Genomic DNA, 16221 nt, shown 5'->3' with positions numbered 1-16221 from the left:
GACATTTTGGAAAGGAACATGTGAGAGGATGGGATGCTGGCACAAAAGATGGGAAACACTTCCTCCTGCCTTGCACAGGAGAATCTGAAGCCCCATGCTCCTGTATCTGCTGATGTAAATGTACCAGGCAGGACAGGCAGGAACTGTGGCTTGGCCATCTCTCATCTCTCTCAGGGACACCCATGGGCTGTTTGGTGCCTCAACTAATTTTGTTGTTTGCTGAGATTGAGGAGCACAATAAACATGAAACATAACAACTAAGCCACATTCAGCTCCTCACAGCAAATGTTCACAAGTATTTGACACCTTGAGTGTCAAAATAACTTATTGGACGCAAGTATGTTGAATAAGAGCCCTGAAACACAGCTATAAGCACTGAGGTGTCCACAGACATGTCCCCATTCCTCCATCCCTCTGTCCTTCCATCCCTCCTTCACCTTTTCCCTCCCTCACTGTTTCCCTGAGGATGAATCACACCAATCATGTACCATGACCTCTTTTCTCAGCAGATCCCATCCTTTGGCACTTCTTCCATGCAGCCATTCAGGAGCCATGAGTTTGCTGGCTCTGTGCTGGCCTCCAGCAAGCACAGCATCTGAGAGCAAAGCCTACACACTTTTTGTAAATTTAGGTTCTAATCATGCTGTGGCTTGATTCCCTGTTTGCAAAATGAGCATATTAATCCTTCCTTTATCCCACTGTTTATCAGCCTTGACTCACAAGATTGTAAATTCTCTCTGGCTGGGTAGTCTGTTAGGATGTGTGCTTGCTTCAACAGAGCCTTGAAACCCCTAGGAGTTTCTAAATGCTGCTGTTCGTGTATTATCATATTATTCATCCTGATTAATTTCTGGGTTGTATCTTTAAGCAAAGATTGCTGTTTCCCAAACCTTCACTTCAGAGTCCACAAGCCAGATTTATCCCTGCTGTCGTGCCATTAAGTTACATTACTGTTAATAATTCCTTGCTCTGAACACACTGGCTTGTACTACCCCATTTTGTGCTTCTCCTACAAGTGATAAAGGATAGCTCTGAGGAATTTTCATTGCAAAGGAAATCAATTCTCAGCTCACAGGGGAAGATAGCAAGGGCCATATAAGGTGATCTCACACCACCACCGCTCCCTTTAACAAGACTGTAATTTTTTTGCAGGCTGTACATCTGGATGCCAGCTTTCCAAGCACTGGGGTTGATCTATCAAACACTGCAAAACAATCTATCTTTAAAATGAGTGATGATGCAAATTGTTCTCAGAAAAGAAATCTATCAAAAAAAAAAAGAAGAATATAAATTAAAGACTAGACATGTTGGCAGAGGAGGAATGCTATGTGGTTTACATCAAGTTAATCCACTGCCAAAACTTTCTCTGATTTATACGCTAAAATGGCAGCCCTAGACTAAAGGTAAAAGGGGCACATTGGCACACAGAGCCTGTTTCTGCAGAGGCTCTGCACATGCCCAATTCCCTGTGTGCTCCTGGGCTGCTTGGAGGAAGAGCTTCTGTCTGCACCACCACCTTGAGGTGCTGATGTACCCCAGCAGCCAGAGAGGGAAGAGCTGCTCAGCTGGATGCCCGGGAGCTGCGAGGAGGAGTTTGGTGAGTGATGGCATCTCCTCCTCACCTGCCAGGCCTGGAGCCAAGCTCAGCCTTGCTCCCAGCCCTGGTGGCTTATGCAGGCAGGGAGGGCTGTCCTGGAGACCCCCTTGGTCCCAGCACCTCCAGCACAGCATGGGCAAGTCTCAGCTGAGAGGCTCAGCCCAGCCCTGGTGCAGTGACTGCAGTCCTCCTCACATCACTGTGAGATCCCAGACTTGATCCAGGGCAGTGTGCTCTTTATCAGCAGTGAAATCATTAACAGCTACCAACCTGTCCCTGCAGTGACTCTTTCAGCCACTGATCAGACTCTCCCCTCTGCAAAGGGGCTCAGAGCCAGCCCTGCAAGGTCCTGCAGCAAGGAGCCCCACACAGGGGACAAGGAGCCCTGTGGATGGCTTGGAGAGGGATGTTCAGTGGGACCCAGCCAGGAACACAGCAAGACTTGTTACTCACTGTAGTTACAGACAATATGCAGTGCACAGCTGAGACCCCTTCCTCTTTCAGTAGTGGGGGCTTGGGGGACATTTAATACTGTTCATTACTCACAAAAATTGATTGCATGAACATTGAAACTGCAGCATCAGGCACTCATGAGTTAAGAAGTGCCAGAAATAAAATTGCTAATCTGTCCTTTATTTAGTCTACTGTTGCAGGTGTACTTGATAAGGTCTTTAATTACAAGATCTCATGTTTGCAGTTGTGTTATAAAACAAGCACAAGGAAGCCCAAATCAAGCTGTACAACAGCTCAAACAAGTGTTTTGCTAATTTCCCAGTTCTTAGTGTGAGTGAGAGCAGCGTTTTTGGCCATGAAATTCTCATTTGCCAAACCTGTTGTGTTCCTCCTACAGTTCTGCTATGCCACCCCTTTGCTGACATAAAGGTAACCAAAGCTATTAGGAGTGCTGGGAAGAGCCATCAGAAGCCACATGTGGGTTTGTCAGCCCCTATTACAGGCTGAGCAAGGTCCCAGCTAATTGATGAGACAAAGCAATTTCTGTGATTGAAAGTCTATATAGAGATAAAGCACTGCATTTTTATCAGGTGCAGCTTTGATTTTTCCTTAATTACTGAACTAACTTTGGAAGGAGGGGGAAGTATTTATCCCACATAAGGCAAAGGAAACCAAAGAATATACTTGGCAGAGGCACAGTGTATTTGTCTGGGATGAAAAACAGGACATATCTGCTGGTAGACAGCTATCCAGGGAGGTATTTTTCCCCTGCTGCACTGTTTCTCTTGGCAGCACAATGTGCTAACTTTAGAAGTGTCTGAATGCCTTCGCTAAACTATTAGCACAAAATAAGCTCCTTTGTGTTTCACCCATTCATGCCTCTTAATTTATGTTCTGGGATCACTTTTCCTTGTATTGTGCAAGTCAAGAGTCTGCACATGGGGCCAGAATGTGTTTGTGCACAGGCGAGGATCGGGACAAGCGCCCTTGAAGTCGATACAACTGCACCAGAAAGCCAGACCCCACCGTGTCTCTCATTTATGATGAAATTCACACATGCCTACCTTGAAATCTTGGTCAGAAAGTAAGAGTGTACCTCCCTCTGCCTTGGGGTTGATGACAGGCTGACCAACACCAGGAACAAGCCATGGTGCATGGCTCAGAGCCGTGCTCCCCACCACCTGTGGGGCTGGGCTCTCTGTTGGCCCCATGCTGGCAGAGCCAGAGGCCACCATGAAGTCCATCAGCAGAGCCAAGACATGCCTCAAGTGAAGTGATCCTTCTTCTTTTGATTAGTGTCTGTGTTACAGCAATGTGTTTTATTGCCTGGGAAAGAGACAATAAAAAAAAATCTGCAGCAATAAATAATGTGAAACAGGATATTCAAGAACAATAATCCAAAGCACTGCATGAAGTGAGGGCCTTTCCCTTAAAACACTGCACACTGCAAGTTCCCTGGGGCATCAAAAACTCATTCTTTCATGTTCTTTATGGAACTAAGGGGATTGCTGGTGCTTGACCTATCAAGAAAATATATATTTTATAAAGGCTGATACTGAGCCAAGAAGTCTAATGCTCTGAAGCTTGACTGACACAGTTTGCAGAAACAGCTGCAGCCCAGGAACTTTAACACTTCACTTTTCCAAACCTAGAGCAAGTCATTGCCTTCCCAGTGAAAAGGACAGGGAAGCAGAAGGCTTTGTGTGCATTTACTCCTGGGGAAGAAGTGCATTGTTCAACCCCCCAAAAATCCACTACCAGGATTGTCCCTAATGCAGGCTGCTGAGCACTGGCACAGGAGCTCACCTGAAAATCTGGGGTGCTGGAAAAGGCATGGCCAAACCCCAGGTAAACAGGCTGCTGATGCATATCTGGGACCCTTTTTACACATAGAGAGCAAAAAAAAAAAGGAAAAGCTCTCTAACAGGAGTGTCCAACTTCCCTTGCCCAACCCATCCTTGTCTAAACCCAGCTGTAGCTGTACCAGTTTGGAGCCCTGAGCTGTGCATGTGGGCTCAGAGCTGTAGCTGCCTGACCCTGCTGCTCCCACAACTTCAGGGACAGAAGGTGGGGACTGATGTCTTTGAAGCCACCAAAGTGGCGTCCCCAGAGAGCTGAGCTCTGACACTTTTTCTCTCACACACGTCCTGAGGCTGCACAGCTGCCAGAAACCGTATGTTGAAAACACACTCCTCCATCCTCACTCCCTGAGGGCTTTTTCTGATTTCAAGCCCTAGAAATAGGAACTTTTAATCCTTAACTGTGCCTTGTTCTATCCTCTTCACAAGAGGATGCTGCTGTGACCTCTGTGAAAAGCTGCAGCTCCAAAGCAAAGTTGGGCTCACACAAGCAGGTCAGACCACAGATGACTAGGAAAGAGGGAAAGAAGGATGGAAAGCAAGAGGAAAAGCAAGTACCAGTGCACCCAGTCTTATTTCAGCCTTCCAGCACAGGCCAACACAAAGACAAGATGACTGCAAAGCTGGCAGGTAGAAGTTAAATAAAGGTACCTGCCAACTAGAGGGTGATGCTAAGAAAACATGGCCAAGTGCAACACATGTAGTGGTCCAATGGAAAACAAAATAAGCATCTACATTATCTCTTTTTGAACTGTTTATAGCTGGGTCTAATCACAGTCCTATTAAGGTCAATGGACAGATTCCAGGTAGCCAGGGCTGAAGCTGCTTTGGCTCCACAGCTTTGTTGGGGATGTTAACATATGTTTCATGGTGTAAAATGGGTGAAAGCACCACTGCTGCCTCTTGGCTGCACAGTGCAGAACAAGGACCAGGCTCAAGAGCCCTGGGGCAGAAAGGCAGCTCTGTCTGCTGCAGGAACACATCACTTGATTCAGATGCAAACTCTAATTTATGCAGACAGACATACTTGTACACAGACAAACACGCCGGGTTTTCATCCCAGCGTATGGATGAGTGGGCTCATGGAAAGAGATGACATCTTTCTCTCACACACACGCAGTCACCTACACAAAACCATGCTAAAAATATTTTGTAAAGGCAGCAGTCAAGTACACTGAATAGGGAACAGTAGAATTAAGACTGTCTATTCATTTTTGATACAGTTCTAAGAATTAAAGTTAAGCAATAATAGTATTGTCCTCAGTGTTACATTAACAATTCCTGCTCTATTTATTCTGAAAGTACATGCCTTGTATTAAAAATATCTCCTTTTTTTTTTTTTTTCCTAACTAAAGTCTTGAGGGAAAAAACAGGAAACAAAATCCAAGTCTTTATTTGTAGAAGTTTCTGGAGAGTTTTCTCAGGAAAAGCAAAAGTAAAAACACAGAGATTAGGAAATGTCAGAGTTAGGGCTGCCCAAACATGGAGACACTTTTGATTTACTCACATGTCCATCTCCAAATAAAGTGAACCAAAAATGCACAGCCAGCCCTGGCTTTTGAATGACTAACTCTGCAACCTCAGGGACAGCCTTTTAACCAAAGACATCTCTGCATTTAAATTCCAGGGGAGATGCCCCTATTCATTATTCTAAAAGGAAGATGGACCCTGTGCCTGGGTGGTTCCCCCACCACTGGCACTACCTGAGTCACTGGAGAGGCTCAGGCTGCCACCCCCATCTAGGAGCAGCCTGAAGCAGGAGACACTTCAGCCACCTTTGGTGAATAAGCTCTTACATCCTCTCCTTCACATCCATTCCACACTGGAGCTGTTCTGTCCTTTTCCATCAAAATGTCCCAGTTCCAGTCCTCTCACATAATTTCTCCACTCACTGAGGTCCCAGGATCCCCATCCTGCCAGTCATATCCCTATTTCTCTCCTTCCCCCTAATCTCATTGCTCAGCCATTCTCAGTTCCCCATGTCCAGACTCTCTGCTATGCATTTCCACTTCTCCCTTTCTATCCCTCATGTCTCACCACCCCATTCATCTCCCTCTATTCCTCTTTCAATTCAGCTCAGGAGCAATGTCCCTCGTGCCTGGGCTCAGCAGGATTCAGGGACAAGGTGAGGCCAAGCCCTGTGGTCTCAGTGCATTGCCTTTGCTGGATCTCCCTGCTCTGCATCATGCTCTGTGCAGATACACCACTTGGAGAGAAAATTTCAAAGTTCAAGTGAGTCACTGCTATGCATGTGAAAATAAGAATTTTTCATAAAACTTGACACCAAGGCAGATTTTAGTGACTACTGGAATTTGGAGGAAGGAGTAAAAACACATGCTGGGATCTACCTGTGCCAGGCATACCCTCCCCACTCAAAAGCAGTGACCTGCTCATCTTTGGTACAGACAAATCATTTAGACTCTTGGTTGTTTCAGGAATGATTCAACAGTAAGAGTTTTTTATATCTCTATAGCATATCTTAACCAAGGCTTTTGGACATGGCTTGTAAGCCCCAGACAACTCTATTCTCTCAAAGGGCAGGAGAAGGATGGATAAACAGATGGAGAATGATGAACAAACCATCTGTGCACCCACAGCAACCCACCAGCTCTTTGGGGAGCCTGCAAGGACCCTCTGGGCAGCTCCCCAAGGGTGGGATCTTTCTAGATTGACCTTAGCAGTCACCACATCTAATAAATGGTGGGAAATAGAAGGTGTGGTCCATGCCTATTGCCACACAATTAATTATTTTACCTAAGCACAACACAAAAGCACGTGCAGCTTAATGCAATGCTGACACCCATCTCCTCCTTCAGAATAGAACAGCCATTTATTTTCTTGCAGGAATAAACACAAATTATTGTCTTCCCTGACATAATTCCCTTCCTTAGCTGAGCCAGGATCACTCATAGGACTTCTCCCCAGAAAAACCTGACCCTGCCCTTCTGCATTCATGGATTCTGCTCAAAGAGTCTCTCATACAGCTCTATATGAGCTGACTTCTTGATAATATCTGTCCTGTTCCATGACTACTTTTCTTGCTGAAAGATAGGAAAAAATGGCTTTTTTTTTTTAATCATGCCCTGGACATATACATCATCACTTCAACATATTAATCATCACTAAATATTCTATTGGAACTTGCAGACATGAACCATAATGGCATAAACTCAGTCTGCGTCTGGAAGAGACAGAGTGGGTAATTTATCAGAAAACAGGTAGAATAAAAGATGCCTTTATGCTTTCCAGTGCTTTTATGCTTTTTTTTTTTTTCCTAGGAGATATCCAGAACTCTTCAAATCATATCTGAAATGTAAAAGTCATAGGGACTTGAAAGACAGCACTGAGTTTTCCCAGACTACAAACCTACACTGATTTTACCACTCGGACCTGAAGAGCCTGAACAACACGTTTTGGTTATTACAGAGAACTTCACCAAAACAGGCAGGTGCTGGCATGATTTTAGGGCTGCAGGTGAAGTTCTCAGAGGAAAAACTGTGCTCCATTTGCCAGCCTGTCTCCCCAGTTTATTTATTTGTGGAGCCATAACTAAGGAAGTTTACATAAAGACCAGGAATTGCTGCTAGGAAATGCAGTAACAAAAACTGGCTCTCAGTCACTGCCAAGACAGAAGGTGGGTGGAAAGGGACTTCTGTTGATGTGTGATGAGCTTTGGAGGCTGGTGAACCACAGAATTAGAATCCCAGCCAAGGATTTTCTGAATTTTTATAGTTGTAAAACTGAATCCCAGAATCCTGCAAGGTGTTTGTACCGTTTTTATTCAGGTCCTCTATGCAGTATAGATAAACAATTGTTTTTCTATTCACACATCACTTGGCTCGTGTGGTGCAGCAACAAATAAGTTTGTGATTCTTCCTACCATCCCTTAAGTCTGGGTTGGCACATTCACATCTGGGATTTCTCAAGATAAAATGTATATCCACATGCCCAGAACTCTGCAGCTACCGTGGTGGGAACGCCAACCTGCCCCTTCCAGCTGGCCTGAACGCAGTTCAGATGACTCCACATATCAAACAGCTCCAGGCACAGCATGCAAGCCCACTGCTCCCCAGAATTACAGGTTTGCTGTACCTGCACTGTACATTCAATGCCCAGATGTGCAGTAAATCCATCCTGCACAGTGGGAGCCAGACCTGTGGCTCATCCCACTGCAGCAGGGCTGTGGTGGCACAGTAAACTGCTTTCCAAAAGCATCAGACTTGTGCACACACCTTGGCCAGCAAGAAGGTTTCTGGACATGTGGCAGCCCAGATGGATCTATTGCCTTTTAACTCCAAACTGGTCACTTAACATCTGAAAACTCTGCATAAATACAGAAAATACTCAAGATTTTCTGGGTAAGGCTTTGGTCAGAAAAAGTGATTATGCCAGTGAAAGTGAACAGAACATCATGGCTAAATTGCAATTTGACATCAAGATCTGCTGGTATGTTCTGCCTGCATCACAGGCTGATGCATATAAGCCACTTTCAAATGACTGGCTGTGTATTTATAAATACTTTTTTAATTCTTTGTGAAAGAAAGCGTTGTTTGAATGCATATTGTCAGTGAAGCAGAATTACTTGAGCTCAATCTTTTGACTGTCACCTATGACAGATCTACAGGAAAACATCCTTTTAACTAAACATGTGACTGTTGGGCATATTTGATGACAATATATTTCAAAATGATCAAAGTCAGCTGTCAGAGAAATTAGATTAGTCATTATTAGTCTTCAGTAGTTCCCATGAGAACCTTGAACAGTTGGTGGCTCTTCTTAAAAGATTACAGTAAGCCTTGTAATGTGTCATGATGAAAGTGGTAAAGGTTTGGAATAAAGGGCAGACTGCTGTATTTATTTCTGAAAGTAGATGGTTTCTAATTGAGACCTTTAATTGTACTGAATTTTATCAGTCTGTGATACAGAAAACATTGAAAAAGGGCTTATATCTTTCTATGAACTTCTGGAAGTGGCATTTTAAATTCATTCCTCTGAATTCCTCTGGTTCCTAGCAGCCAGTATCAATGCCAACAGATATTCTTATTTCCACACCATTTCTCCTTGCTCTCCCCTATTAATGCCAAGATGAGAAATGAAGCTGATATATGTTCACAGGACTAATTATTACACACTGGATCCTGCAGTCTTATCAGTGAAGTTGAAACAAAATTGGCAATATAATATCCATGACCTAAAAATAAAGTTGGGGAATTTCAAAGCAAAATGAGATGAGGTTTTAGCCATAATGATGCTGATGTGCAATATAATAAAAAAAATTATTCATTGACTGTTTTATTCCTTCAACAACTGGAAACTTCTATGATGTAAAAATGGGAATCCTAAAAATTCAAATAATAAAGGGTATCACTTAAGTAATATTTAATCCAAAGAGGTATTCAGATAATCTAGCATATCTGAGAAAAATGATTTCATCAAAGCATTAGAAAAGATTTCTGCTTGAAACAGCTTGTTTGAAGTCTTTTTGCACAGACATAAAACAAAAGACTCTCTGTTTAAAGGATTACATTTAAGGAGCTCTTTTTTCCTGCATTTATTTGTTGTTAAATTCTGAATGGGGAGACCCCTAAACTGCAATGGAGAGTATTATGACTGTCATTTCAAAGGAGACTGATAACTTCTTCAGATCTTTCTCCAACAGTGAGGTAATCACGAATCCTTGTCCTTTCATTATGATTTCTTAGCCCAAAATTTATCAAAGGGCAAAATTTTATAATGCTCTTTTTAAAAGAGCATTTTGATGTTCCTTACTGTCAATGCTTTCTTTTCATTTTTTTCTCTTTATCCATCCCTGAAGCACATACCACATGTAACACAAAAGGACTAAAACCCTTAAAAGTATGTAACAGCACGGGGCTTATAAAAAATCAAGGTACCTTATGTCCAAGTTATCAAACTCTTTACTTGTGTGATTGTCTACATGCTGCTTAGGCCATTTTTTCAACATGTGTGAAAAGTCAATATTAACACTGCACAATTCTTTCTCTGCTGAGTGGTTTTGGGTTATGTGGGGTCCTCACAAAAGCAGATATTTTTCCTGATGTACCCAGCCAATGCTGTGATGTCAAAATCATCACAGCAACAGCAGCAATAACACATTAATTCTCTCTGGACAGGGGTTTTAAAGGGAGAAGGGATACCTGGGGCATTTTCCTGGCTGCCAGTGGCACAAAGGCCATGGAAATGTTGCCCAGGGCTCCCATGGCCAACCTCTGCCTGAACCAAAGTTCACCCAGCCTGCAAACACTTGTTGGTTTTCCAGAAGAATTGCAGACTTTCTGTAGTGAATATAAGTTTCTAGGCTTTTCCCAGTTGCTTTTCCCATCTGTCCACCAACCCCACTGGAAGCAGCCATGGCTGTACCAGTACCAGTACCAGTACCAGTACCAGAACCAGTACCAGTACCAGTACCAGTACCAATACCAGAACCAGTACCAGTACCAGTACCAGTACCAGTACCAATACCAATACCAGTACCAGTACCAGTACCAGTACCAGTACCAGTACCAGTACCAGTACCAGTACCAGAGGTGGTGAGATGTGGGATCCCAGCTCCAGTGCTGCCCAGAATCCCTCAAACCATTTGACTTTTAGCAGTGAGCTTTGGCCCTCACCAGCCCTTCCAAACCATGCTGAGGCACGGTCTGGGAAACAGTCAGGCCAGAGAACATTCCCAGGTGGTGATTATGGACAAGGCTCCCCTGTTTTGGGAAGGAAAGGGGATGGAGCCCAGCCAGATGGATCCAAAATCAGGCCATGCATTTCTTGCCCTCATGGCCAGCAGTCCCTGTGGTTCAGGGATTTCCTGAGTCAGAGCTGGAATCTTTTGGAGAGTTTGACTGTTCTCAATTACTTTCTATTCCATGAATTTGTCCAAATGCGTGTGAGACCCATGGAAAGCTTTAGCATCCTTCACATCCTTTGGCAAGCAGTTCCACAGCTCATTTCAGTGTTATTAATACCATACTTAAATGTAAGTGATAATAAATCTATCATGCCTTGGCAAAATCCTCCAGGGGGTAATAGTTTTAATAACTGTTAAAAAGGTTAGCTGGGCTTACTGTCTGAGTATGCCTAGCTTCAAATTTCAGCTCCTTGGTTCCTGTTAATGCCTTGTCCATTAGCTGGTAGGAAAAGAAATACATTGCCAGATACTTTCTTTGAGTAAACTCTGATGAAACCACTCCTTAACCTTCTCCTTTATATAATAAATCAGCTGAGTTCCCAAAATCTCTCCTAAAGAGACATGCTTTCAAATCTCCAATAATTACACTTATTATGTTGAGGCATGATTTTACTTTCCAAAAGGAGCCCTTTTTGTCTACATAAAACACACCTTGACAGAAATAAATAACATTCACTCTCTCTTTAGTTTTTGATATTATGAAAAATTTACAAAGAAACCTTTGGCCTGTCTCCAGGCCAAATAAACAATTTCACAATTAGCATCCCAGAATATCCCCTTATGAGCAAACTCCAAAATAAAAGTGGATTTCAGTCCAAAAATGTTAGTCTGAGTTCAAAGTGTGCTAAGGAATATAAACAGCTTATTCAGCACTATATGCTTTGGGAAATTTTTCCATGGAGACAAGCTCTTTCTGAACACAAGGATGGCACTAATTTGTTCATGTGCATATAATTAACTCCATTCCACTGATCTTCTTGGAGATTTGTTAGAAGACGAGGAGCGATCTTCACACCATAAAATGTGAAACAGCAGATCTTCTTACAAGATGTATATTGCCAAAGGAAGAGAAAATACATCATTACAGTTCTATTGATTTGGCAGTAGAAATACTTAGTGTTTCATGTTAGATCTGATTTTCAGGTGTGTTTTTTCTCACATTCCTATATTGGTTTCTTGTATAAGACTGATGTTGAAATGTGATCCTCTGGTTGAATTAAATGGTGAAAACTGAAAAATAGGCATGCAATAAATTTGTTTAGTAGTGATTATACAATGATGATCACTACTGAAAAAATTACCCACTCTTTCAATCTTGATTTTCAAGTTCATACCACTCCTTAGACTTCCAGGCATATACTGGAGGAAGGAATACATCTTCTCAAATGCTAATCTTTCATTTTACACATCCACCTTGCCAACTCTTATGACTCAATTTACTCTGCAGGGATTTCATTTTCTGTAGCTCTGATACTCGAAGCACTCCCTGCACAGAGATGTAAATAACATTCCCATACACAGCATTTCCAGAATCTCACTGAGGCAGGAATGAGCACCTTTTGAGCAAAAATTGGTGAGAGGACTTTCCAAAACAGACAACTTGGAGCAATATTACCACAGAGAATTATTACTCCATAAGTAAAAGAATGTTTTCAAACTCTCCAGAGTGCCTCCACAGATTCAGACAATGTGCAAGTAAAATGTGTGGTATCTGAAGCTCAGAAGGAATTGCTCATAGCAGAAGATCCAATGCACAAGAGAAATCTTGAGAACTGAGATCTTCAAGGAAGCACAACCCTCACACTTGTGCATTGCACCAGGTTTCAACAAAGCCCTGCTGGAAACCAGTGCTTTCACCTGGTGAAAAAATTGAGTTTCAACCTTTATGGTTGGAACCTGAACCCTGAATATGAACAAGGTGATTCTCGTTCTTCAGAGGCACATGAGATTTCACATAGTACACATTTGAGCAGACAGTCACTTGATTCAGAGGATTGATAAACCAAATTACTACCACAGTGGATGTACAAATCAGGCAAGAGACTGCCATTTGGCTCATTCTCTCTGCCTTTATTAAATATGATTACTTTAACATATGATTAAAATCCATTCTGACATTTACTGCAAGACAAAGAAGACCATGCCAGTTGCACTGGCTTGACAGCTACAAAAAAAAAAAAAAAAAAAAAAAATTCAGGTACCTCAGGATTGTCTGAACAGCATTATTATGGGAATTTTCTAGGTTGCTAATACTTTAGTGGCACTAATCTTGCTTTGCAGTTAACATCCAAACAGTCGCTCATGTATTTCAAACCTTCTTTTGAAATTTAATTCATCATCTTAAGGTTTTCGTTCACCTTGCAGGTCCTGTCCCATTGTGACACAAGTTAATCTCAGGGGAAAGGGCTCTAAGCTCTCAAACAAGTCAGGCTGAAGTTTGATTCCACTAACCTTTTCTGTATTTTTTTTCACACTAACTTTTCTCATCTGCAGTTTCAAAATAGAAAAATTGATTTTTTTATTTAATTTTGCTTCATGTCTCCAGCACTGCAGTTTAATGTCACCGTCTTTAATTTAAAAGAACATTGTTTTACAGAAGAAAGCAAGAAAGCAAGAAAGCAAGAAAGCAAGAAAACAAGCAAGCAAGCAAGAAAGCCTTTCAGTCTTTCCTGTTTTTCTCTGGAGGGCAAATTTATTTTAATCACTGAGCATAATTTAGCACATGTAATTATATCTCAAAACAAAAGGAAGTGAATCAATGCATTACTTTGATTTTAGGAAATCCTAAATATAGTCAATGCAAGGATTTCTTGCTACCCTCTTGATACAGTTGTCGTTTCCAAGGACCAAAGTGCTTCTGAGTGGAGAGTAAATAAGATGATGCGGCACTTGTTGTAGAGTAGCCTTTCTGAAATGCAGGATTGGTGTCTGGAGGCATTATGGTTCAGGTCTAACCTGTCAGCCTGATGCAAAATAACACACACTTCGATTCTGGCACTCTGCTGCAGTTTTGATTTAAAGAAAAATAATTTTTTGTTTGCTTTTTTTAATACTACAGTCATCCTAGATCACACTCATATCCTAAACACCAGAGCATCCTAAACCTGTGCAACTGCTGTTATGCACAACAGAAAGGATGTTCTCTGAAATGCAAGTGATCCTGTCTCCACAGAGGGATCTCCTGAGCAGCAGAGGAACAGCTGCAGGTCCCCACACTTATCTCCAAGGGCTTCCTCCCTCCCTGGCCCTGTTTCACAATGCCTTGGTGCCCCCACAATGTCACACATCCCTGCACCCTTTGTGGCTGATGAGAGGCTGGTGAGCTGTGCTGCTCCTCACAAGGGTCACTGTCCAGCTGTGCAAACCTTTCTCTGCCACTGGTGACCCATTGTCCTGACTTTGCAATGCCCTTATTTATTTACAATCTTCATTAATTTATCCACTCTCACTTCCTAAGGTATTGTAGAGCACAGTCTGGTAACACAAAGGAAAATACTAATCAGGATTAATAGCACTATTATATCCCAATGAATTCAACAGAACTGCAATGGCTGAGAGGGAAACATTAAATTGCAGATGAAGAACTTACACAGGAAACACAAGATGCTGGAAATTAACATCTTTTTTTCAAGAGTTATTCACAACTAAGCAGCTGCAATAGATCCTTCACTGTACCTGCAAGCAAGGGCAAGATGAGCTGGATTTTGCCTTTGGCTGAGGATGACAGGAGGATGAACTGTTTTGTACTGAGTTCTCCATTTTCTACAATTTGTGTGCCTGGTCATATGCAGTGGGAGCTGGCATTGCCAGTGAAAAGCCAAGTAGCATTGAGCCCTTTTGGAGCCTAAATCCACTTTTCCAAGGAGACACAGGCAGCTGGGATAGACCCCACAAAGCTGCAGGCTCCACAGCACTCAGCTCCCAGCACTCACTGTTTCCAGCAGGGCTGGGAGGCATCTGGGCTCCCTCAACAGAGCTTCCTGAAAACAGGAGCCACAAACCAGCCCAGCAGGCAAGGAGCCACATAAGGCAGTCATAAAGAAATCCTGAGGTGGCATCAAGCCTTACCCCACCCAAGGGTGCTGTACTTGGACGGTGTTCACAGCCCCACGGGGTGGAGAGCCCCATTCCCACCCCAGTGCCTTATTCCCATCATACACAACCCCAGGATGCAGGAAACAGCAGTTCACATCATTCCCTGGCCTAAGGAAGTGTCTGCACATCAGAGAGCTGGTTTCAGAGTTGTATTTTTCCTTCAGGGCAGAAAAGGAAGATGCAGAGCATCTAAACTGCAAAACTTGCCCCTGTGAAAAGCTTTTCCAGTTCTGGTTTTGCTGGTTTGTTTTTTGGTTTTTTTTTCAACAAAGGAGACAACAAAAGGAAAAAAAAGAACATCCAATTTTGAATAAAAATCAACTCAGAGTAAAAATGAAATTTTCCTCTATCCCACGAAAGCTACGCAGTGGCTCTTGCTGTTCAAGGAGTAACTTAATACATCTCTAGAACCTCTCTGCCTCTCTGGTGAAATGCTAGGGGTGTACAAGAAACAACCAGCAATACCTTACCAACCCTCTGCTAAAAGCAGTGCTGATGAAACCACCCCCAAAACTGTGGTCTGTGGTGAAAACAGGAGCTACTGAAGGGCCTGGCCCAGCAACACCATGGGCTGCAGCCCTGTGCCAAGGAGCACAGCACAGGGCATGAGGATTTCCCACTGGGAAAGGAGCACAGCACAGGGGGTGAGGATTTCCCACTGGAAAGGTGCACAGCACAGGGGATGAGGATTTCCCACTGGAAAGGAGCACAGCACAGGGGGTGAGGATTTCCCACTGGGAAAGGAGCACAGCACAGGGGATGAGGATTTCCCAAAGATGCTTTGGCAGCCTGTGCAGCTGAAGCCTGGGCCTCCCACCAGCCTCCCCAGCACCCAACTTGTTGATGCTCTCTCCCAGCAGGGTTCTAAGAGAAAGAAAAGGACAGAAAAGGCAATTCCAAGTGAGAACTCTGCAGGAATGTATCCACAGCCCTGTGTCTCCACTGCTGTGCACAGTACCCTGCCTGCAGCTGGGAACACACGAGGCTCACAGACACACTCTGAGTCCTTGGCTGTCTGAAAGGACAAGGAGGAAAAGCTTTGGGGGTGAGCTCTCCCTCCTGTCCCACTTTGACTTTCTCTTTGAACTGTGCTGAGAGTTTTCTTTTCCTGATCCGTAGTTAATCTGCTCACAAAGTCGCACAGAATATGAAATTAAAAATTTGACAGGCTTTTTTTTTTTTTGTTGTCTGCTTTTCGACAGCTTTTGGAAGAGAAACCCAACTTCTGGCTCTTTGCCAGGAGGATTATGTTATTTCACTTATGAAGAATGCATTTTTCATAAGCAGCTACTTTACATTGCAAACTCTGGGCTCTTATTCCAGACAGATAGACTACTTTTATTAAAGTTTCCTCCAAGATCTCATCTGGCTTTTAAGTCCATGAGTGTTAACCTAGAAATGCTGTAGTTAGAGAACTGCACACAAAGGTGTATTCATCAGGTCTGGGGCTGCTCTCACACTGAAATAACCCTTTAGAAGTTATGAAAAAAACAACAATACGTTCATAAATGTGA

This window comes from Catharus ustulatus, chromosome 3 (genome assembly GCF_009819885.2).
Source record: "Catharus ustulatus isolate bCatUst1 chromosome 3, bCatUst1.pri.v2, whole genome shotgun sequence".
Taxonomy (NCBI): Eukaryota; Metazoa; Chordata; class Aves; order Passeriformes; family Turdidae; genus Catharus; species Catharus ustulatus.
The sequence above is the reverse complement of the archived record's forward strand: the minus strand, read 5'-3'. Positions refer to the sequence as shown.